Source organism: Rhinolophus sinicus, linkage group LG09, assembly GCF_036562045.2.
Source record: "Rhinolophus sinicus isolate RSC01 linkage group LG09, ASM3656204v1, whole genome shotgun sequence".
Taxonomy (NCBI): domain Eukaryota; kingdom Metazoa; phylum Chordata; class Mammalia; order Chiroptera; family Rhinolophidae; genus Rhinolophus; species Rhinolophus sinicus.
In genome coordinates, this window is record NC_133758.1 from 4462923 (window position 1) to 4489093 (window position 26171).

A 26171-nucleotide genomic window follows, 5' to 3' on the forward strand; every position below is an offset into this window, starting at 1 on the left:
AATTAGGAAAGCTAAATGTACTAAAGTGTTTATCAGGAATAGGCCCACTGACCAGATGGGGGGCATATTGAGAGGAGTTTGTACCTCATCCCTGGTGATTGCAGATGTGTGGGGAGAGATGTGAGGAAATTGTATAGAGCAGTTTAAAACAAACAGCCACAGCTCCTAAAAGATAACAATTTTCAAGCTATCCAAAGCATGTCTTTCAAAGATGTCCATTTCTTTCTTGCCTTTACCATTTAAGAAATTGTCCTTCTGGGCTTGTTTTTGTCGGTTTATGTCGAACTGCTTTCCTCCAAACTTTCCTGTTCCGTGCCGCACTTATAATCCCCCCTTACTGACTGGCTGTGTTTATTACCTTTTGTATGAAGGTTCTGTGTTGAGAGCCAGTTATGAGTTTCTGTCCCAGTGGACCCCATGATGAAGTTGACGTGGGCTGTCATTCAGCGCTGTGTAATAGCCTCAGATGGGGAATACAGAAGTGCCGGATTATATTGATAGAGTCATAGCTGCAGTTTGGCTGACAACTCTCATGTCTCCTAGGCCAGGTTTATAATATTGAGAAATATTTCTGGTAGCATGTCGTCCCATTGAGTCATTTGGAGTGGAGATGAGGATTTAGATTTCTAGCTGTTTATTCTGATAATTCTGATAATATGCACAGCGTTGAAATGACATAGTAAAGCCAAACCGATAAGTCAAATCTGCAGAAAATAACAGTAGCAAAAACCCAGTTGTGTCAAAAATCATCGTTCATCACTCAGTAGAAAGGATTTTTCTAGTTAAAATATTCATTGTCTAAATAATGCATATATCTTCAAGTTTAACAATTATTTCATAAGTACCTGAGGTAGAAATCAAGAGATAAGTAGTTAAAAGATTGCATTGTTTTGTTTTCTTTGCTGACAAGTAGATTATGCATTGGCACACCCAAGTGTCATGGTTACTATTCAAAAGTATTTTCTAGTTTGGAATACATTTTTGTTTTGTTTTTAATGCCACTCTATGGCCAACCTAGTGTGAAAAGAAAAACAACCAAAACTCTTTTTTCACATTATAAAATGCTGTTTTAAAGACCTGGTACTGACATCTTCCAAGAAACTGTAAAATAATTCCATCTAGAACTTCCTTATGCTGTATTTTTTATTCATTCTTCAGATTGCCATCATTATATATTACAACAAGATTAGAAATTATTGTGATATCACAAAGAAATAACCAAACCTAATAAAGAAAGCAAGATAAGTATGAGGTTAAAAGCATGAGCGTGGTTGACTATGGCTAATGTTTGTGTGGGAAATTTAGTGGTTTTACAATCCTTTTCAAATTTCCTCTTTTTTTCACAGTATCACTAGCCACGTACTGGAAAACAAGAGGATTGAAATATGATAGAAGACATCTTTTTCTCCTCAGAAAGCACAGCTCACTTGTTAATAGAAATTACAGAGTGCTTTATTTTCCTCTTCTCTTCATCTTCCCTTTTAATCCAATGAAATTATAGTTCTTACACCCAGATATGGTTAGAAACCAAACTGATGATATGACAACAAAAAAGTATTTGATTTGCTTATTTTATATGCACTCACAAATTTCTTGGTGTGTGCATGTGTGCACACTTGTGTGTTTGTGTTATCATTTCCCTTAGATTTCTGATTCTGTAAGTTCAAATCTCAATGCTATAAAATAATTTGTAAGTCAGTGAAGATTTCTGATGAATGTATTTGATTTATAGTCAGAATTGAAGACATGACAGAGATGGAGAGTCAAATTCCTCCATTGATGCTGACTTTCCAATTATATTCAAACCAATAAAAGAAGTTGTTCTCTGGTGAAAGACGTTTAGAAGTGGGTAAAAATAACTCCTACTTAAAAATTAGGAAGGATGAAAGTAATAAATGTTACTTTTTTATAGTTTAAATTTTATTTTATTTTAAAAGTCAAATTTATTGGAAGATTCTAATGAAAAGCAATACTTAGTGTCATGGCACTGTATCAAACAGGCAAGGTTTGTCACATTGTCAAGTTTGTAAATTAGGTGAAGGGAAGATGGGAGTGTTTGATAGAAGGATTATTACATTATCACTTTTTATTACTTTGTTATTGTCATGGTTTTCTGGTAGGCAAGAATTTGGCATCAGTCAAGTATGTATACTGCAACTTAATAATGTAGGCACTTGGCTGGTAATGACCGAGTAGAATGACATAATGAGTCTAGATGAGTGTCACAGTAGGTATATAATTTATATTCTGCCTGCTTCCAAAACCTTTCCATTGTCTTAACACACACACAAAAAAACTGTAAAGTAAAAATTCTCAAGATAAAACAGAATAAATAGATATCAAACCTATTAAATGAGTAAATTTTCCTTTGCATTTTTGACAGCTAAGATAAAAATTAGTGAATGCAATGAAGCACTTTATTAAACTGGATATGTGTAAGGAATAATGCTAGGTGTTTCAGGTGACACAAAGATGAGAATGTAATCATTTTTATCATGTGAAACAGAAGGCAGGTTTATGTGCAGAGTGAAACTTTTCTAAAACCTAAATGGTGGTGCCTCTATATATAGAACACTAGATATTTACCAATCACTTCTACTGTAGTTGGGTGAACAGGCAGAAACAGTTTGAAATTATGATTGGTTGCACAGTAGGCTCTTAATAACATCTGTTAATAAATTGGTGTATAGACAAGTGTTTGGATGAGTCATGTAAATATGTCTGTATATATATATATACATATATATACGTATGTATACATATATACGTATATATATATAAATATATAAAATATATAATATATAAAATATACTAAATAAAATATATAAAATATATATATATATAAATATATAAAATATGTGTTAAAACTGATGACATGATATTGAGTCAATGTTCTATGGAAACTGATAAAATACATTCAAGTATTTTTTTTAATTTAAAAAATATATAGAAATAAATCTTACAGAAATGAGAGAAAATAAATATTTTATCTGTCCATTAAATTGCTTCTCAGAAATTTGAAAATGCTTAGGCAAGCCTTACTAGGTATTAATTAAAATAGATTAATGATTGAACTATCTACGTATGTCATCAGCTTTGGGTAAGTTAAGCCATAGTGATATATAGCCACAAATTTTAGAGCAAACCAGGTGCTAACAATACAGAAACAGTACTACCATCCCTGAGTGGACATATCATGTTCTTCAAAACAATGACAAAAACAACAACAACACTCAATTAACTTAACAACTTACAAAATTACCTGATTAGCATGTCAGTGTTCAATGCATTACCAATGGACTTCTTTGCTAATTTCCTCTGTGGGGCATACACACTATGAATGTTTTTCACAGATGCCTAAAACTGCGTTTTTGATATTTATTTGTATTTTGGAATGTTGGACTTCCACTACATGGGCCAATTCTCACATTGCTTTATCTCATATATGTGTATGTTGGCAAGTCTACAGTGCCTAGGATTTGCTGATGAAATTGCTTTTCCATCTCGTTTCCCCTGATAAGCAAGCATCCCGTAGAATAGACTAGACATGGAAAACATCACTTTCAATCATGGCTCGGTCGTCAGTCTCAAAGAGTAAGTGTGGCGGAGGCTTCAACCCTGGCTTCTAGGGGTGCTGTTGATAGATTTGCTGATCTTCTTCATTATCACTAGCTTATCTAATTGCCATTTATCTTAACCACTTTAAAGATTGAAATAGGCACCTGATATTTAAACGCTACATATATGTAGAAGTGAATTGGACTTTCAAGTTGATGTGTCCTAGGCAATAATGGCTTACTTGTTGAAGATGTTTATACCACATTCACGTGCATATTGGTCGCCTAGTTTTGTTCAAGGTTTCTGACTGAAAACCAAAAATACAACATACTGTATAGTTTTGGAGACAAATGTGCCATTTAGTAATCATATTCTGTGAGGGAAGTTACACAAAGAAAGAAATAACATTGCTTGGAAAATGCATCAAGAGAGAAATTACTAGGAAGTCAGCACTTTAGCTGGGCTGAAAACATACCTGAGAATTTTCTAGATGGATAAGCCAGCAGCAGTGGCTTAGATGAGGTGGGGAGCTTTTGAGGGCGAGACATAGTGTTTTCATAAAGATGTGGACGGCTGAAGTACTAGGATGTAGGTGGGATGCCATTCAGTGTGGCTCGCCTCTGGGGTTTGTGTCAGCGAGTAACAGGATATGTTCCTAGAAAGGAAGGAATAAACCAGAACATAAATAAATATATGCATATATGTCATGAAAACATTTGGTCTTCTCTTTAATGTTATGGCAGACCACTGAAGGGTTTTAAGAAGGGGTTAATCATGTTTGTAACTTAGAAATAACACTCTTTCATCACGAATAAAAACTGACTAAAGAGGAGAGGGCAATAGAGACAGAACTTTTAAGCTTCCTGCCAACCCGGACGTTCTCTGATTCATACGCTTTATAATTTGGCTCAGTATCTACTGGGAACCAGAAAGTTCTTTGGCCTCTCAGGTGTTATTGGGCATGTCTTCAGTTCAGTGGACATTGCTACTCTAATTGTGCTTTCAATTAATGTCCCAGAGAGCCGCTCAAGTCAGTAGAATTTCAAAGGGAATCAGTAACTAGTGCTGAGTGCAGAAATGAAATTATCAGGGATAGTTTTGCCTTGTCCCCACTCAGGTTTGGGAGTGAGAAATACCCTAACAGAAAGGAGGACAGAGTTTTTCAAATTGTGTCAGTTTAAATCAAATGAACATGAAAGAAAGGAAATAAGAATCCATGCAAGTTTTGTGAGAAGTAGGATTTAAATGCTGATTGCTTGCGTTATTATTTCTTTAGTTCTCATTTGTGTGTGTGTGTGATAATATAAAAATTAAAATGCTTAAACCATTATCTTTAAAAAATACAATTTAAAGTCTTTTAGTATCTTGGGAAAATAATAATGGAAATATTGTGCTCAAAGCTTAATGTATGTTTTATTTTTAACTTAGGAATTATTTTGTCAACTGTCTATAATTTCTGTCCTTAGAGGTCTTAAAGGTTAGCATTAAGAATGTGCTAAGCTTTGTGAATCACATTTAATTTTTATATTTTTTCATGCTATTGACCAAAGTAAAGAAATAATCAGAACATTACTACATTACTTTGAAATTTCACTGTCAGACCATGGAACACTGAATACCAGAATGAAAATAGAGTAAATGTTTTTCCTAACCTGTAATTTATGGGAAGACTTTTAAATCATTACTTCATAGAGCTATAAATTCATAGCTCATACACATATGTGGGACAATTTTTAAATATCTTGGATCTATATTTTATAAATTAAAATTACATATTGCAAATCAACCTAGCTACTTAAGGTCTCTGAGAAGTGAAGGAAAGCAAGTTTGTCTTGAGTTTATAGGGATTAATATATCGGCCTGCAGAAATTATAGGTATTTCCAAGGTCTATTTCTTGGCAGAGACTATAAATCTTTCCTTATGTGATTTCATTTGTAGACTATTCTTGACAGGTAAGATATTCTTGATCATTTTGTCATTCAAACTGAACAAAAATATGTCAAATAAGATGTGTATAGAGTAGGACATATATATGTGTATTCCATGCATACACATATCAATACATATATAAATTTAATTGAAAAATTTTTAAATCAATGCTTTCCGTTTGCATCTCTTATCAAGTCCCCATTAAATCATGTTTTATCTATTTATTTCTCTAGTACCTTTCATATATTTCTTTTTCTCTTTCCTTCTCACTTTCCCAGTCTTTCTCTATTGTAATCTAATAGACCATTAAAAAAGCAGGATGAGTACATTTATAGCTTTCTTACCGTTGCCTGCAGGGTGCTATAAATGCACAAACTGGATGTAATCGAGGCACATATTAACTTACCTTCTGTTGTACAGAAAGAACATAAGCAGGCTGTTAATGTGTACGCTGTTGAAACTCTTCACTTGGGGGATGAGAATTAGCTTGCAGGAGTAATTTGCTAAGCACCTGGGAAAACTGCAAGCTTCATTTCTTGCAACGTGGAATATGATTAAAAAGAGAATATATTATTATCATGGGCACCATTAAAAAATGTGTAGACAGCATTCTATGATGTGAAAATGGAAATTGGAAGTTGTACTCACATGTTGAAGATGCTGCATGTTAATTACTGTCTACCACAGAGCACTGCAAGTGCAATCCAATTATTTGCTTTGTCAAGCAATATTTTGATGAACCTGAACTTTAATTTTGTGCATCTAGTGTTTTTCAGATTGAGAATGGTACATTGTCCTGCCAAGAGCCCTCTGAAACCACCAGACATGTATTCACTACCACAGGAATCCACATTTAAATCTAGATATCAAACATTTCTCAAATTTAGGGAATTTCTTTTTAAATATCTGACAGGGAGGTTTTAAAAAAATCTATTCTGCCCTGCAGCTTTATGCTGGGTGCTTATCATAACTTTCGTTCTTCCCAAAAAATTTTTGAAGTGGGCGTTACCATGCCCATATTTGATTTGAAGAAACTATGGCTGAGAGATGATAAGTGAGGCCCTCACGGTCACTCAGCTAGCTCTTCGTGGAGTCAGACATTAGACAGACGCTTACCTTTGTCCTAGACTCAAGCTCTAGGAGAAACTACCTCCCTGGATTTTAAATCTTATTTGCTAACTGGGATTTTAGAAGAAGAGTCTGACTACCCCTTGTTTTATATTTGATAGTATTTTTGCACCACCTAGGACAATGTAAATAATACAGTACTACCTTGGTTTTCGAATGTCTCCATTGACAAACATTTTGGTTTATGAACTCCGTAAACCTGGAAGTAAATGCTTCGGTTTTCGAACACGACTCAGAAGTTGAACATGTCATGCTGCCTCTGCTGAGTGCAAGATCCTGAGGCCTAGCTGTCGGCTGTTTTCGAACGTTTCAGAACTCGTGGATTATGTTCGAAAACCAAGGTACCATTGTATATTGCAAAAGTATTGCTTTTCTGCAATTTGGGACTCATATTTGGCTAACCATTTTAATGGTTACTGAATAAATGGCCTTTTATTCGCTGATTATTCAGTTTTATTTAAAGTCAGTTGCCACATCTGACAAAACAGTTGATCGCTTGGCTTCTGGTCCAAATGGGCAGCAAACAAAGAATAATAATCTGTCCTGTACTTAGTTTGATCAATAATTCTGTTATAGAAAATGATGCAAGCAATCATGTACTTTTAAACTTAACTAGGATAACCAAAATAATACATAACTTCTCTGGTTTTTTCAACAAAATTTGTTTTTAGCATCTACCAATTATCTCTCAAATTGTGCTGTTATAAAGATAAAATGATGCACATGACTTTTTAAAAAAGAAGTCAGTATTTTAGCTGTGCAAACCAACATATAAATGGTCCACCATGTAAAACTATGATTAATGATACAAGATGAGACAGAAAAAAGAATGTTAATTGACCACTAGAGGAGAGGCTCAGGTACTCTGCCTGAGGGAGTGCAGTGGAATATGCAGTTTGTGCAGAGAAAGGTTTGGGAGCGCCAGGGAGGAGCTGCTCCAGAGCAAAACTGCTTATTTCCGGGGAGAGGGGCAGGGCTTCCTATGAGCGTGATGAGAAATATAGTGTATAAACTCAACACCAAATACATAATATACTCATGCATACATGCAAACACACACACATCAGTAAGCCATGTCTCAGTTTTCGCTCTCTCTCTAGCTGTGTTACTCTTTATACACACCATCAAGCGAGAAAAGTGTGAGATGTTTACACAGGGCAGCATGTGTGCGCATGTTTACTTAAACTTATGGATGGTATTGATTCTTTAAAAATTAAGCTTAACAAAATTTAATAAAGCTTAATATTTTAATTCTGGATTTTTAAAGAAGATTCTTGATATATGATTTATTTAAGGGAATAGAAATCTACAGTCTATCAATTTTCCATTAGTGAAATCCAAATTGGCAACGCTTTGAAACAAAAGCATAGTATTTTAAAAAATAAATAAGTATGGATTGGCTTATTTGAAAATTAACTAGTAAGTCAACTATTTTATGTGATGCAACTTGGTCCCAGTTTACTAATATTAATAATATAAAAGTAAATATTTCAAAATAAACAATTTAAACAACCAAAATTTCACTTACAGTGAATGGATATCCATTTATATTTCTATTTATCTATCATTTTCTGATTTTTTACAAAAATTATAATTATTCTGTTAATAAGGAAGTATTTGTATATATAATTTTGAATTTACCATTAAAATTTATTCATTCACCCAAAGGAAAAATGGAGGGGAATGTCCAGCAAACATTCTTTAGATGTCAAATTGTAAATGATAACTATAGCTTTTTCTTAAATGGTTTTCAATAATATGGTAATTTAGCACTAACAAGTTACAGTATTTTTATGCTAATCAAAGCTTATTGACATCATTATGTGATTTAATGACATCATACTTTGTAGATTAAATGACTTAATGAAAAAGTATTGTATGATCTGTCTTATTGAACAGTGACATACTACCTTTCATTGAAACTTTTGTCATAAAAAAATAGTTCTTAGATGTAGGATCTGTATCCGGATACTAGTCTATTTCCTGGCATGTGTAGCATATATGTGAGATATATAATACCTACCACTATGTAATAGGCATTCAAATTAAAGCAAATTGCAAATGACATTTTGTCTTTGCATATATAGTTAGATAGTGAACCAGAAATAATTATTAGAAATCACTTTAGCATAAACATAGGTGCATGGGTTGTCAAATATTCTGAGAATGGACGATATCCAAATATGTTATTCTGAATATAATAATAATGAGTAATGAGGTTATATATATATATATATATATATATATATATATATATATATATATATGAAAGTTGTATTTCTAACACTATGCCAAAAAGCTGAGAGCTGTCCACTCCATCATACTTTCTTCTTATTCAGGTAAACTGGTCTTCATGGGTATGAAAACTTTACCTGTAAAACTGACTCAGATACACAGCCGAAGCATGTTTGCCCTCTTTCTCATTAACTTTGCTATCTGTCTAGCTTATAATGACCCCAGGTTGGGAGAGGTAATTAAGTGATTTGATTTAATAAAAGGCATTCCTTTTTAGCTCTTCATAACCAGCTGTAGCTGACCAGCTCTCATGGGTTTATAAGATGTAAGAAATAACCTCACATTTACAATGGAAATAAATTAAGTCCTGCAACTGAACATCGTTTCCCATGAAAGCTCTCTTTAAATTCTTCAATCAGAAGTGTACGATTAACATATTTTATTTATTTACTTGTTTATCTGTTTGGTTATTTACTTATTCACAAATACTCTGTCTCAGAGAGCTCTGGGGCTACAGAACCTCTTGAGCCCAAGGCAGAGGCTGATGGGGGCTTCACAGGCTCAACCAGCAGATTAAGCCACAAAGAATTATTATCAGGCCTTGAAACCTGGTGAAATGGCCCTGCCTGGGCTTCAGGCTTGCTTTAGATGTGTGACGGCTTTATTCCTTCCATTTCTTCTCTTTTGAAATGGGAATATCTATTCTACACCTGTCCCACTGTTGTATTTGAAAAGGAGATTCACTGTTTTGTAGTATCATTGGTCCACAGATGGAGAACAATGTTTCCTTAGGATGTTCATATTCAGAGTCTCTCCCATACCTGATTTAAATTATTTAAATGATGAGATTTGGAACTCTTTGAGTTGCTATTAGGATGTATTTTTCAGTTTTAGAATTAATTCTGGAATAGGTTACAAGTTTTGGAAACGTTGAGTTGGATGTCAATTTTGAGGAGCCAGAGGTCACACTCTACTGGGCCAAATGGTATTCAAATTCATGTCCATTTGGGACCTCAGAAAGTGATCTTCTTTAGAAATAGACTCTTTGCAGCAGTAATGACTTAAGATAAAGTCTTACTGGATTGGGTGGGCCCTATATCTAATGATTGTTGCCCATATAAAAAGGCCACATGAAGTCACACAGATAATAGGACACCATGTGATCATGGAGTGATGCATCTACAAGCCAAGGAAAGCCAAGGATTGCCAGAAGACTACCAGAAGCTAGTAGAAAGACCTGGAACATATTCTCCCTCACAGCCCTCAGAAGGAACTCATTCTGCTGACATCCTGATTTCAGAGTTCTGGGCTCCAGAACTGTGAGAGAATAAATTCCTTTTGTCCTCAACTACCTAGTTTGTGGTAGTTTGTTATGGCAGCCCTAGAAAATGAATACACCAGTTTCTATCACATCTGAAGCTGCAACTTTAAAGCTTAAGACCCAGAACTCTGATGCCCCCTTGTGGAGAGTTTAACCAAGCTATTCCAAGGTATTGCTGCCTAAGCATCCATTTTGTTTGGCTAAGTGGCCTGCAGAGGCCTTCAAGTGACAGTGGCCTCATTTTGCACACACATGCACTACTAGATAACAGCCTACAGAGTCACAAGCAAGTATAACTTTCTGATATGAATCACCAACAGCCCTCTTGGTCAACAGCCTCCTCTGCCTTCCAGCACCTTCCCCTTCTACATGGCTTAGATAAGACGCTCGTGGAGCTTGCTGAAACACTGCACTTTTGGGTTTGAATTGACTGATCCAGCTTTAGCCTGGGAACCACAAAGCATTCCACAAAAGGACCCTAATAAAAGCATGGGACGGAGATCCAAGATGGTAGAGTATATAAACATTAGGTCTGCTTCCTTCCATGAACACATCAAAATTACAACTATATAACAATCAACCTGGAGAACCATCTGAAGTCTGGCTGAACACAAGTTTTGTAACTTAGGATATAAAGAAGAGGCCACGTTGAAACTGGTAGGAGGAGCAGAGGTGAGAAACAGGGTGGCCCGAAACCTCCATGTGGTGGTTGAAAATCAGGAGGGATATCTCGGCCGTGGAGGTTCCCCCAGAGGAGTGAGGGACCGCAGCCCCACACTGGGCTCCCCAGCCTGGAGTACTGATGCCAGGAAGAGGACCCCCACAACATCTAACTGTAAAACACAGTGGGAATTCTGACCATCTGGGTGGGATGGAAGGCCGCGGGAAACCCAGGCGTCTTCTTAAGTGGCCCACACACATACTCGCTCGCAGGCAGGCACTCACCTTGGGCTCCAGCGAAGAGGCATAGAGGGCGTCGGAGGCACATGGAAGGCAGACTGAAGTGTATGGTTTCTAGGTGAGGGCTGGAAGACAGCCGCCATTTTCCCTGTGGGGCCTCCTTCTCCTGTGCAAAGGGCAGTCGGTGCCATCTTTAATGTGTTAAGCCCGCCCCCACAGGCCAAATCTGAATCTGATTGGCCTGGTGAGCTCTGCAGCTCCGCCCTGCTGACTCACTGGGACACCTGAACCTAACTTCCCCAATGCCTGAGGCACTGTCTCTGAGACAGCTAGCCCTGCCCACATTGCATTCTTTTTTGGAAAACTATTAGTCCGCAGGATGTGGTACACAGCGATGGCCTCCGTGTGCTCTGAGACTTTTGCTGAGTAGCTCCAGGCTCAGCACTGGCTCCTAACCAGAATCTAATTAACCTGGAGACCACAAGTCTTCCCACTCTAGTGACTCATTTTGACCCTGCCTCATCCAATTTGCATACTCCAAGAGGCTTTATCAGCGGCTGAACCTTAAGGGATCCAGCAGGTGGCAGCAGGCCTCAGGGTGTCCTGGCTATTTGTGAGCTACCCCAGGCCTGGTACTGGTGGTAGGCATCCTTGGTTGGCAGTGTGGCCTCTCCCATGTGCCTCCAGGTTTAGCACAGGAAGCAAACAACTGAGGATCACTTTGTAACTCCTACAATGTAGTCCCTGGCCAGTCACAGGCAGTAGGTGACCAGAGCCCCTTTTAAGAGGCCCTAGAACCAACATACTTGGAAGTTGGCTTCAGACCACAGCAGAGTACTGCTGTCCAGTTAGCCCACAGGTGGCACACATACAGGCACCAGAGTCTGACGACCCCAGTGGGGTAAGCTGACTCAGTGGGGTGAGCCTCCCACACTGAAGCCTGTAAGCTGTGGACATGTCCAAACCCCACAGCCAGTCAGCCTGAGGGTCAATGCCACCCACTGATGTGACAATAGCAATCAAGGAGGGCACACACAATGATATGGCAATGACTATATATAGTGCCAGAGGGTAGCAGACTAGCCGGGGGAATCACTTATTAAATTATATAAATGTCTAACCGCTATGCTAGACACCTGAAGTTAATATAAAATAATATCGAACGTCAACTGTAATTGAAAAATTTAAAAAGGGGGGGGGAAGGTGAAGGGGAATAAGAGGCCCAAATTTCCAGGCATAAAACAAATTAGTCAGGGGGATGTAATGTACAGCATGGGGAATATAGTCCATAATGTTCTGATAGTGTGGTACGGTGTCAGATGGTTGCTGGACTTATGCCAATCACTTCTTTAGATCTACAAATGTCTAACTATGGTGTACCCCTGAAATTAATATTGCATTTAGCTATATATTTATAAAATTCTTTAAAAAATAAATCAACAAACAAAACAAAGAAACAAATCAAAAAAAAAAAAAGCATGTGACCTAGGTCCTCCCTCCCTGTCCGCACACTGCCTTGACCTCTCCATGTGTCCTCTCGAGGCATACCTTGTCCTTTCTCCAGGACCTGTGAGCAATAAACTTCTCTATTTCAGTTTGCCTTGTGTGGTCTTTTGCTGAACCACATCTCACCATCTGTCACCCTGTGCTCCACTTAACAAAGTCATAATGTCCGTCAACCATGAATTCTGCAGTTCTAGATCAGGACTGGACACAAGATTCCACCATGTCACACCACCATTCACTTCCTGCCTGATGGGTTGTGTTCCTCTGTGGGAATCCGTGGACTCACCCTGGTAGATCTCTGAACACTTTCCTAGAAAACAAGAGCAGCATGGTCCTTTTGCTGAGAAATTCTGCTCCGGCAGACTTAGCATGTATGCTCTCTGTCCTTCGCCTTTGTTTAGGTTGATAATAGACCCTAGAAATTAGGGAAAAAAAAATAAAAATAAATATATATATATATATATATATATAATTTTTTCATACCTTATGAATTCTTAATGTGCATAACTTCTTTCTTTTTATTTGTCCTCTTTTATTGCCACTAAAAAAAATTGTGACACAACATCAGTTTTAAATAAGACTGCAGGACAAAAGTGCCATGGTCTCCCTTTGTAGTTGATTTTCTAACATCAAAATAAAACCCATTTATTAAAACTGTTAATTTTGATAAATGACATGTCATTGGTTAGGAAAATGAAATAAAATATATAACATCAAATGATAGTTTTATACATTCCTTAATTATACACAATCCTCATCTCTATTTTCTAATAAATCTTTTCAGTAGATATTTTTCCCCTGTGAATTCACTAATTATTTTTTATGTTGTGCCTTCACCAGTATGGTTGAGGACATACATATTGCTTTGAGCACACACAGCAAAAATATTTCGCTGATTCTCTCTGATTTTTGTCCTTGACATAGTTTGATCTATTTTTAGTACTTTTATTAGTTCTGTCTAGAACATTTTTCCCCAAGATCATACACATACTATGAAGTTGTGAGATCTTCTTCCAGGGACATTTTTATTTCCAAAAGTACATCAGGACTTCAATCATTCAAATTTTCTATTATCTGTAAGATGGGCAATTGGTGCCTAGCTCAATGAGTCAGGCAAGATAGTGGTTGTGCAGGAATATTTTGGAGATTCTTTCCTTCACCATTAAAAAACGAAATGACTACTTTTAATTGGAGAAAGTTTGATTTAATTTCCCGTTTCATGATATCAAATTAAAAATATTCATCATGCTTATACATTCCCCCATTCGCAACCCTGTGCCAATCAATACGACTTTAGATCATATCCTTTGATTTCAGATTCTTAATGATAATGTGCATGTCTTATTTAAAGCCACATAGAAGTGATCACCATTGGTATTTCTCTTTGAATAAGAAATTCCCTCTTAGATCTGCCCCAGTGGGATTGATGGAAAATGAGACTTAGTCCTCATAAATCTGCATTAATTCTTTTCCATAACGTTTTCAAGAAGCTGCTTGGAGTTTTAGCCCAATATAACCAAGAAAGCCAAGACAATATTCTTAGCTGAAATTCGCAGAGGATAAATAATATCACTATTAATATATTTTGAATGCGTTGATCTCAGATATGAGTCACATCAAAGCTATCCTTTGATATTAAGTGGCAGATTTAGTAGCAGTTAATGGAATTAAGATCAGTGGAAAATATAGAGACCCCTTGCTTCATAGTGTAATACTCATCATTATTTTTTGTTTGTTTTTTTGTTTTTGTTTGCTCATTCTGTTTGTTGTCAATATTCTGACTTGAAAACAAAAAAGCATGAGAGTAAATAACAGAGAGTGCTACAGTGGTTTCTCTTCAGCCCTTTGCGGACAGCTGAAGTGCAGCCCGTGCTGAGACTGGGGTGACATTTGGATCTGATCACATTGCTCCGGGCTAAGTGTTGCCCTGGGTGACACTGCTAAAGGCACAGAGTGAAATAGCCCCACCTGTGGTTGTGAAGGGAGAGGATTGGCCTCGGTGGTTTCAAAGGATGCATGCTACACTTACATTCTCTTTCCCTATGTTCTTGGCACTTGACCCACTCACTTAGCATAGCCAGTGTGTGTGTGTTATCTACATGTTCCTTTAAGCTCAGCTCACTTGACTTCTGGTCAATATATTCACATTTACTTTTCCAGGATATTGACTGCCTTATGGCACCATCAAGAGGGAATTCTTTCTTTCTACTTACTCCAAAGAGATCTTCTCCAAGACACATTATAATAACACTGTCTAAAGTCAGAGACAAAGAGAGACTTTTAAAAGCAGCAAGAGAAAAAAACAAACAAACAAAAAAACAACAACATTCCTCGCATAAAATGGAACTCCCATAAGACTAAGTGGGTTTCTTAGCAGAAACCTATAGGCCATGAGAAAGTGGAATCAGGCATATAATGATCTGATGGACGAGATCAGTTCCACAGTTGAGTTTTTACAGTGGGTTTACGGGTGCTAGAAATGAATGTTCAGCATTAACATGTTGAAAAGGACTTCCCATCTCCAGAGTTAGCCTGAGTACTGCCAGGACTGAGTACCAGTCTGCCAGTGGAAGAGACTCCGCTGAGAGGCTGATATGTCTCCACTCCCTGAGGCCAGCCTCCACTTGGCATGTTGCTTGTTTGACATTTCCATCAGGGGAACACTGTGGTTCTTCCTCTCTAGGTTGGACTCTTATTCTGGATATGGATTTAACTTCTCTGTCTACCATAAGCATTTTTATTATGCAATTAATTAGCAAATTGCCTTTTAAAGGAAGCCTACATTGAATATAAGTTTTCTATTGGCAAGGTCACGTACTTTGTAATCCACTCCACTCCCAGTGTCCATCCCAGCTCTTGGCCCATTAGTAGAAGATCAATAAATATTTGTTGAAACAACAGATACCTAAAATGCATTAAGGCATCCTAGAATAGAAGTAGGTGGGAAAGAGAAGGGACTCATCAAATGGATCCCCAAATGAGACTAATACAAAAATCAATTCTTAAAAACCTTTACCATTTGCTATGAGTGGGCCGCAAAGTTGGCTTTCAGCTTTCTAGAAGGTAATATGGAGAAGGAAGTGGCGTCCATTACACAGGTCACGGTGTCCCTAACTCAGGAGTCCTGTAGTCAATCCTGATTTGGAAATATCTGACTTTACAGCATCCCTTAATATAGGCCTATTTCCATCATAAGACAAGACAGCATTTCTCTTAAGGACCCTCATAAATTATAGACAATGTTTACTGAAATTAAACATCTGTTTTTAGAACATCCCTCAACGTAGCCCTATGGAATAAGTTCAAGGGATACAAATGAAGGGGATGTGTCAATATTTCCCAGTCATTACCTTTGGTGTTCTGGTGGATATCCTTGAATTGCCTCTGTGGCCTATTTCAAGGAATAAATAAAGTACACATATTTTAAGCAGTCTTCCATAATTATTGCTGTTTCAGCTGAGTTACTGAAAGTTAATTGGCATGAGTGAGCATGAGCTGTTTACTATCTTTCAAGTTCTTGGAGTTTAGCTCTCTGAGTTCAAAATTAAATTTGAAAACTATAATGCATAATAATAATATTCATTTTTTGAAATACTTATAAATGCTGGGTGCCATGATGAGTGTTGTATATATTCTATCATTGATCCCTTCACAATAGCTCTGTGGGCTTAAGGTCTATGTTTTCAATTTATGGATGAAAAATACTGATTCTCATATACAATATTGACAGAGGTCACATGTCTAGAAAATGCAAGGTTAGAGTTAAATCCAGGTCTGTTTGATTCCAAATCAATGTTCTTAATGTTCACGCAATATATTTTTTTTCCTACATGACAATGAAACTTGTTAGGAGAGTAAAAACCTCCTACTAAAATTAAGATGCAAGAATAAATCTGTAAGCCTGGCCAGAATTCTCTGTAAAAATAATTTTGACTACTCTAATTTACAGATAATAAATAGTTGAAGCACTAAAATTTTATAATTAAATGTTGACAGCAATCTTGGTATGGAAACTAAAGTGCTTTTTGTTGAGCATTTTACAATTATTTTTTTTCAAACAATGCAAATGGTCCTATACAATGACATGTGTTATTATACTCCAATGACAGTTCTGAGGCACTTTTCAGTATTTTTTATTCAGCCTTTCAGAGTTCTCTCTCTCTGTCTCTCTCTGTCTCTCTCTGTCTCTCTCTCTGTCTCTCTCTCTCTGTCTCTCTCTCTCTCTCTCTCTCTCACACACACACACACACACACACACACACACTACCTTGTGACCTTATTCTCAATACCATTGTATTGATGTAAATAATTTAGTTATCCAGTGCTCTGTTGATATTAATAGATGTCTAGAGGGTTTCCTGACTGTTTTTGTCACAAACAATGTGCCAAAAATACTTTGCATTTACACTTTTGTGGCCGTGCATGAGTATATCTTTAGAATAGACGTCTAGGAAGAACAACAGGTCCATTGAGGATGTAATTGCACATGGTAGATGCTCTAACATTCCCTCCAGTGAAGTTGTGCACCTTTGAGATCACCCAGCAGTGCCTTAGCACTCCTCCAAGGGTTTTTATAAAAATGGGGTCTATGAAAATTTAATCTGTGAAGAAGGCTATTCTGTTCTTTGGGTTGCTATTGATTAGTATAAACGTGTCTGCTTTCACATGTGTATAAATCACGTTATTATTTTGGAGGACAAATGTCATTTTTATAACCATAGACTGGGGTCTTTTATATTTTGATTTATAAGAACATTATGCATTTTAAATACATTTATCTTTTACCATATATTGTGAATATTTTTTACATTTGTTGAATTTTTTTTCTGGTTCCTAAGAAGCATTTTACAATTTTCACTGTCTGGCCCATATGTTCCTTTTGATTTTATTCCTAGGTATATGCCTTTTTCATTGCTACTGTAAATTGGAACTTCATGCTATAATATCTTCTAACTTTCTGTTTATACTTCTGCTATTGATTTTATAAATACTAAATTTATAGCCAGGTATTCTACTGAAGTCTTAGTTTGAGATAATTTTAAAGAGATTGCTTAGATTTTTCCAGAAATAAAACCAGTATTTTGCAATGTATGCTTTGTAATTTTAAAGACATATTTATTTTAATGCCATAGTTTGTACACAGACACATTATTTATTAACAGTTTGAATTTCAGAGACAGATCTATGGCAAAAGCCCTATATGGTATCCTAGAGAAAGTCAATACCTTTTTCCTAGTATCTCTGACCATTTCTTTCTTTCAGAAACATGCATGTAACTTAGAAATATATAATTTGTTGTACACAAATAATAACATCCTATAGATATTGGACTGTAATTACTTTCTTTGGTTCTACATATGACTGTACCTAATTTAATTGCATAAATGCATAATCTAAAATGCTGCTTGGTAACCATATTTTGAGTATGCCCTTTTTTAAATTAAATATATTAGTTTGCCAGTTGCCATGGATGGAGATTTAGATTGTTTTAAACTTTACACTTATAAACAATCTCGAGTGATCATCTCTTTTCATGCCTACTTGACATATGTATGATTTTATTCTCCACGCCACCTTCCTGATTAAGGTGATACAAATATTCTTGGTTTGGGAGCTTATTTCAAATTTTAAGACATATGGCCAAATTGTCTTCTACAATATCTAATTGCGTGTAGAAAAGCAGAGAGGATTTTTGTTACTTCTTTGTGAATATTTCCCTTTGGAAAATGAGCCCCATCTCCACCGGGTTTGGGGAAAGGCGTTGGTGATGTGTAGTTAGGCAGGTGATTGCCAGAAAGCAAATCAAATTGGATGCGCAGATGGGCACAACATGAACGAATACAGAAGTGAGATGCTGAGAGAGAGACAGAACTTCAGTCCTGCCATTCGCATCCCTGCACAGGTCATTGCTAATTCGATGCCTGGACTTCCTGACTTCACGTGCCCATAATCATCACAGTTTGGCTTAAGGTGAGTTCACGTTTTGTCCTCGGTACCCAAGGAATCCAGACTAACACAACCCCTGGCCCGGGAACATGAAGAGTAAAAAGAGGTGCTGACCTGTGAAGTGATCTGAGTGAGAGGAGGTAATAGGACATATTAGTTCTCTGTCCTCAGCCAGGAAATTAGCCGTCTTGGTAAACAGTGGCAAAACTGCTGGCTGTTTAATAAACTGTCACCTGCAGTGATTTGGGACTCATATTTTGGCATACCAAGTTTGAAGTTTTGGGAAATACAGTAAAAATATGTCAACACTTTGAAATATGTTGACCATATTCCATAAAGTTTTATAGGACAGACTCTATGATCAGGCTATGCTGGCATATCTGAGAGCAAAGAGAAAAAAAAAAAAAGATAGTAAAAGAAGCCGTTCAGGCTGGTGTGAAATCCAGGATGGTTGGGATTTTTATAATGATGAGCTTTGTTTGGTTGCCAGAAACAATTACATGTTCCCCTTCCCCCACCCCCTAATCAGCACCTAGACTTAGGAAGAGAGAGAAAGTTTTAAGACCAGGGAAATGCTAGAGACTTAGCTGACCCCCAGCCTATCCCTACACCCCTTCTCTGCCAATGTATGAAAAAACCCACTGAGAAGAATCGTGTGGCAAATGAAATGCCCGTGTTCTCCAGAAGACAGTTTTGCGTTTTCTTTTCCAGGTCAGGTATTTAAGATAAGGGCTATGTAGATAAACAGAAATCTAAAATCAATTGTTATAAATGATAGAAGGTCCCATTCTGACATGTAGATCAGGAGTCGACAAACTTTTTGAATGGCCAGATAGTACATAGTTTAGGCTTGGTGGGTGGCAGGTCCTATCACAACTAACTCAACTCTGCACGCGTGGAGAAAAAAGCCAGAGGCAGGAGGTAAATGAATGAGTGTGACTGTGTCCCTACACAACTTTAGTTATGGACCTGGAAACTTGAACTTCGTATCATTTTCTGTCAATCTGCAGAACCAGAGACAGACGTGTCACTTATAAAAGAAACCACTTGAATGCATACTATGGCATCAAATCTTTGTCATCAGTTTCCAGCAAATTGTGGCTACATAATATGTTATTTCCTCTGTTGGCCTTTTTGAACTGGCAGTTTTCATGGCAGTTAATTTCGTTTTCTACCCATGCCATGATACTGGGTCTTTTGGAGTAGTTTTACTCATTCTTTAGCTACAGATTTTCAGTTCACAAGCAGCCAGTTTGGGAGCTGAGAGAAAGGCACCTGTCTAGTAATCTGATCTCTGGGATTGAATGCAGTAGCTATGTGTCATCTAAGTATGTTATTTTATGCGTTAACAAAAGGGGGCTAGGTGTGAATGCTGAGCCATCCAGGAACCATTGTGGCATACCTGCTTCTTTGTCCGTCAGCATTTTTCTCTCATGGGACCCCTCCATCCCTGTGAGCAAACAGGGATGCCTAGACCAAGTTCTCCATTCCTCTGAGCTCAAATCATGGTCATATTTCTGTACGTTAACTCCTTTCACTTGTCTAACTGTAGTCTAATACTTGTAGTCTAATAATCATAGTGGCTAATACTTCCTTCAGTGTTTCAGACATTGTCACTTACCAACAGCGGATGGGACTAGGGGAAGCCAGGTATGAGGGAGCTTTACTCTTGTAAACACGAGCCCAGAAATATGTGTTGGTGAAACTACAAAACACCATGGAATAAGAAATCCCTCACGGGCATGACTTTGAGAATAATTTTTCTTTCTTCAAGATATTATAACATGTTTTCCTAATATGCATAAGGGAAAAATAGGTTGCCTTGTTTTAACAAATTAAGAATCTATACAGAGGTTTAAAAGCAGGCAGCTTAAAAAATATGAAGAAGTTTTGATTTTGAAACAGATTTCTTACTCCACTTCTTTCTGTAATCAGATTACAGGGAAAATTTCTGACTTCCTTATGTTTTTCTTCTTAGAGATGTACATCTAGATACTCTGTGTATTTGTATATTATTAATCTTATATAACTTAGGTTTACCATAAGTTTATTGATTCACTGCTAAAATACCATCTCTCAAAATAAGAGGTTTTTATTGTTTTAGCATCATTTCTGTCACTAAAGTTTCTGAAGGTTAGATGAGTATAAATTCAATTCCTAAAAGAGCTGCTTGACAACATAAGGAAATAGTTAAGAAGTTAAATCTTACGTGCTAGTGTTTGCGATCTGGCTTCTACCCAAAACAGTATGTCCAATGCCTGCCACTATTTCCAGAATGATTAATGATGAGGAAATCCTTTAGTCTTAATGTATTCATTTATCATTTATTCATTTAGCATTCAATGGAAAGCTAATATTTAGTACCCAAGGAAAACAGTAGAAATAATAGAGAACATTTAAGCATTGGATGATCGGGATTTAGTGATTTAAAAGTTCAATTTAAACACTGAAATACTATGATCCTGTGCAAAAGTGATCATGTTTAAGTTCCACAGGTGGCTGTTCACTGAAGGAGAAACTGAAATGCACATTCCTTAAAAAGTGCTCAGAGATGTTATAACCTTAGGGAAGACCTTGTGATGGCAATAAGATAATTGACACATAAATGAAATATGGAGAAAACGAAAACCAATTCTTCCCTAAAAGTTAACTTTTAATATTCCAATTCAAGCCTCAAAAAGGTGGATAGTGGTCTCTCTTTCATACTAAATTTGAAGAGATACACTACTTGAAGCTTCACCCAACTAGAGAGGAGTTTTCCTCCCCACTGTCCCAAGGCCACCCTGAGTGGGGCCATCACGCTGTAGCCAAACACTTTCTCCTGGTTCATAGAAAATAAACCATCTGTAAATTAAGCTCATTCTTTCCCCCTTTAGTCAACTCTATATAGGGAAGTTCCAATGTGTGTTGAGATGTGGTAAGAATCAGAATGCAGTTTTCCTAAGGACTGAAAAGAAAACAAAACGAAAATACACTTAACCTCTAACTTTAAGAATTTTCGTAAGAGATCAGGAAATATTTACTATAAATTAATACTGTCAAACACTGAGAAAGCTACATAGAGAGATGATGTAAGTGACTCTTGAACTTTATAGAACAGCCTCAGCTGATTTTTAATTTTCCTACAGATGTTTAAAATCTGTTAGAATCACAGTTCCAGTGGGATCACCTCTGGTGACTCACTGATTGTCTCTATGCTGTCTCTAGCAGATTCACCAATGGGATCCCAATGTTGGTATTCACGTGGCTACAGCGTCAAACAAAAGAAAAGAAAGCTTGCCCAGCTGGTTTGCCAAGTGCACTGAGAAAGTGTTAAGGCAAAATAAAGCTTTCTGTGAGGAAACTGTGTTGCTGCATTTCTAAAAAAAAAAAAAAACAAAACCAAAAACAAACAAACAAACAAAAAAACATGATGGAAAATACAAATTTGAGTCTTGAAAACTACAAAATTACTAACATGAATGGATATGGGTATCCTCATTTTCTGACTCTAGAACATAAGCTAATGTATTGGGAATCACAGCATTGCACAGGGGCTGTGCAAGGTATGAAAAGTCAGTAAAATAATATTGATGTTTATTTTACTAAAGATGCCTGAAGTTCAGGCAGCAACTAAAAATCTGCGAGCAGTGGCTGTCCAGCCGAAAACGTCTTAATCTCATGAACAATGTGTGCTTCTACTTGTTTAATGTCTCGTCAATAGAAATCACTTAATACCAGCGGATTGAATTTTGCCAAATTTTATCTTACTTACCTCTAAAATATTTTGGGGCAGTGAAGTCATTATTATTAGGTCAGGGAAATAAATTAAGAAATAGGTGCTTTAGTAAAAGTCTATGAAATTGTGTTCTCCTCTGGTCAATGGGTCTCTTCTTATACCCTGGAGAAAGCCAAGCCATTTAACATACAAGGTACTCTTCTGTTTTAATCTAGACACACTTAAAATTTTTTCAGAGGTATTCTTTCTCTTCCCCTATATCTCGAGCTTGGAATGATAAAAGTCCACACATGCCTACAACTGTATAACTAGGCTTGCAGACTCCCCAGTAAGTCCCAGGACCTAACTGGATGTACAAGTGTGCCTCACCCATCCATGTGCCCGTAAAACACAGAGAATGTCTGACTTGCTGAGCAGGCACGGAACCCTGCTTGGGGATGCCCACCTGAAGGTGTACAAGACAAAAGACCTGCACATCTGAATGTGCAAAATGACAGTCAGCTAATAAAGCCATACATGACCTTCCCCAGTATGATGAAAGGAATCTATTGGATGACAGGCTCTTGTCAATCATAACAGCAGTGGCACTTCCCATGAGCTTGAGTGAGTAAAGAGCAGCATAGAACCTCACTGCTGTACTTCCTAATGGTCCAAAGGATTGCAGTCTCCCCTCCTCCCCCACCCAGCTTTCCCCCTACTGCAGGCAAGCTGGGGAGCATGTAAGGGAAAAGTTCCAACAATCAACAATCAGAAACAGTCTCAGAGACATAGAGGAAAAACTGAGGGTGGCTAGATGGGAGGGGGGGTGGGGATAAGGGGGAAGGTGAGGGGATTAGAAAACACAGTCGGTAACCACAAGATTGCCATGGGGTTACAAAAGTTAATTTGGGGAATGTAATCAATAATGTTGTAAAGATTTTGTAGAGTATCCGATGGATACTTGTCTTGTTAGGGAGACCACCTCAGGGATGGTGTAGATGCCTGATCACTGCACTGTACATCTGAAGCTGAACAATAATGAATGTCAACTATAAGTTTATATATATATATATATATATATATATATATATATATATATATATATATATATATGTGTATATATATATATATATAAAATGTATATAGTTACAAGAGGCGGAGTACAGCATTAGGAATAGAGACAGTGGAAATGTAAGGGCTGTGTGCGATGTCAGAGGGATAGTGGATGGGGGGAGAGGGGTTGACACAGTGTGAGGGATATAAATGATAAATGTCTAACTATTACATTGTTTTGTGCACCTGAAACTAATAAAAAAAATAAATTAATTAATTAAAAAAAACAGAGGAGCCCAAGGAAACATGAATACAGTAAACCTATATTAAAAGAAATTAAGAATTTTTTAAACTGATGAATTTGAATGAATAATGCAGCAGTATTGTCTCCCTTATTATGACAAGAGGTATCATACTAATATAAGATTGAGTAATGGGCAGACAGTATGAAATATATGAAAATTGTACAATCTTCATTTTTTTCTGTACATTTAAAATAAATCTTTTATTAAAGAAAAATAAACATTTGGGGCAGAGGGTCAGAATCCCTTTTGTCTCACATCACCTGCAATATAAAATTAATTCTAACTTCCCACGGTTCTGATTTTCCTGGTACAAATACAGGAATGACAAAGTAATTTTTGATTTATTTTAATTTTTTTCCTAAGTATAGAATGATATCAATCTATTTAATCTGAACATTTCATAATTACATGGAATGTATTTTTTGAAATAAAATTTTAATTTATCAGAGAGATTTTCCTCCATGTACGCTCATGGAATTACAGTAGCCGTACTCCTAAACGAATCCAGCTATTTTTATGGGCAGTTTGACAGTCGTTCTGACTCTTACTGGGCTGGCCAGTCAAGCAGGTAGAGGCTTCATAGTTATATTGGGAGTGAAAATCAGGAGATATGGCCCCAGAAGAAATATACGCTTACAATCCTTTTAAAAGGAAAGTCCCAATAATTCACTTATATTTCATAGAAAGCACTTGTACTTATTTCCAAATAACCTTCTGTCTCTATTAGGAGATGTGTGTGTGCACATACATGCATGTACCTTTAAGACTTTTAACCTTCAGCCACTCTAGGGGAGGGTGTGATGGCAGAGATAGCAATCATATGTTTAATTAGGCATATTTAGATAGTTACAAATATGTCAGTATGTGTGCATTTGTAAAATTGAATGACATATTCCCAGATTTTAATAACTATTACCTTGAACCAGTGGATAATTGTAATTTTATCCTTTATAGTAATACTATATGGCATTCATTATATCTTTTACAATAAATGTAAATTACTTGTACGAACAAAAGGAAAGTTTTTAAAAAAATATTTAACATTATATGGAAAGAGCATAACACAATATTTTGGCAAATAAATTTTAAAGCAACACGATGATTTTTTTATGCAGTGTCAAATATAAATGCAAATATAGATATTTGATATGATGATTCAAATTCCAGCTCATTAGCATTTTGTAACTCCACTCACTGCCAAGTTTCATGAACATTTTCATGATAAAATCATTAGCAAAAAACAACAATAAAAGTTGGTTCTGGATCAGATTGGTGGAAAAGAAAAGGGCAATATCTTAGATCACGTCTTCCTTTTTTTCTTTGAAGTACATCCATCACATTGGTCCTCTGAAGTAGAGAAGGCTGAAAGTACAGCAGTTACGTGGAGAATAGACAACTGGTTCTACGTGGTAAATGTTGTTTCACATTGCCTTTAGAGACAACTAGTTGGAATTGCCAGCAAGATAATTGGATATAAAAAAATCTAGATTTCATAAAAGAAATCCGGACTTCAGATATAAACGAAGATTTGGAAGAAATAAAATTATGGAAATGGCGTGTATAAATATAGTCTCATTCACTCACTATGTTCTAAGATTTGTATGCATAACATCATCATAAGATTCTGGAGAGTCAAAGTAAATGGAAGATACGTATTCCTTAATTTCTAAGAAAACAAAACACCTGAACAGTGCATAAAACCATAGACCACCCCGCAGGCTAAGCATTGCAACAGCACGGGGAGGGGTATTCTGTATTCAATAACTCTGTCATCAACCATAGAGCTTACTGTGTCGGAGGGCTGGCTTATGACCCTGTCAAACTTGAGTTAGTGCTTCTGGAACGCTTGGTGTGTTTGAGGTATCTAAGTGCTTTGGATGCTGTAAGTAACTCGATCCTTACAGCAATCCTGTGAGATATTATTCTATTATCCACATTTTATAGAAGAAAATCCTAAGCTATAGGCAGGACTTTACCCAAGCCTGCTGAGTTAGTGTCAGAGCTGGAATGAAACCCAGCCTAGCTCTAGAATCTCTTTTATGGAGACTGTACAAGATAATGATTCTAAATGTATTCTTCACAAATACTCCTTGGAATCAGAAAAACAACAACAAAAAACTGTACTATCATAGAAGTTGTTTGTAGTTTCTGAAGTGTTCATTTTTAAGGCAAATCCATGTGTGGGTGACTTTTTTTTTTTTTAAGTAAGAATATGGGAAAATGCAGAAGAAGAATTCCAGCAGGGTATGAATGGTGAGCGAGCCTGCCAGTGCTGCGTCCCGTAGGAGAAGGTATGGGAGTCTGAGTCTGGAATACACTTCTAGGGGGCTTCTGAACGGCTGGTGAGTCACACAGCGGAGGGGCAACAAGTATTAGGGGCACTGGGATGGGGTTGGGAGGTGGGAACTGCATGGCAGGATGTGCTCCTACCCGGGAGCCCTCCTGCCTTCAGAAATGTTACTGCAGAAAATGCTGAGTGTGTTTTGATTTCCTGGAAAACACTGTGAAGACACAGAACAAATTCAGGATTTTGTGCACGTGAAATAGCTGAAAGGGATTTCGAAACCTGCATCGAGAGATGCAAGAACTCCA

The 26171-nt window shown here is 36.9% G+C and overlaps 1 long non-coding RNA gene across 1 annotated transcript in view; it reads right to left on the reverse strand.

The window, feature by feature from the left end:
- Positions 1–4003: 4003 nt before the first annotated feature.
- Positions 4004–26171, reverse strand: part of LOC141573126 (uncharacterized) — a 541235-nt gene continuing 519067 nt past the window's right edge. Inside the window, exons 3-5 of the long non-coding RNA XR_012498701.1 lie at positions 12865–12993; positions 11118–11238; positions 4004–4213 (exon numbers count right to left, since the gene is read on the reverse strand). This is a non-coding gene — a long non-coding RNA (uncharacterized LOC141573126). The remainder of the gene's footprint in view (positions 4214–11117; positions 11239–12864; positions 12994–26171) is intronic.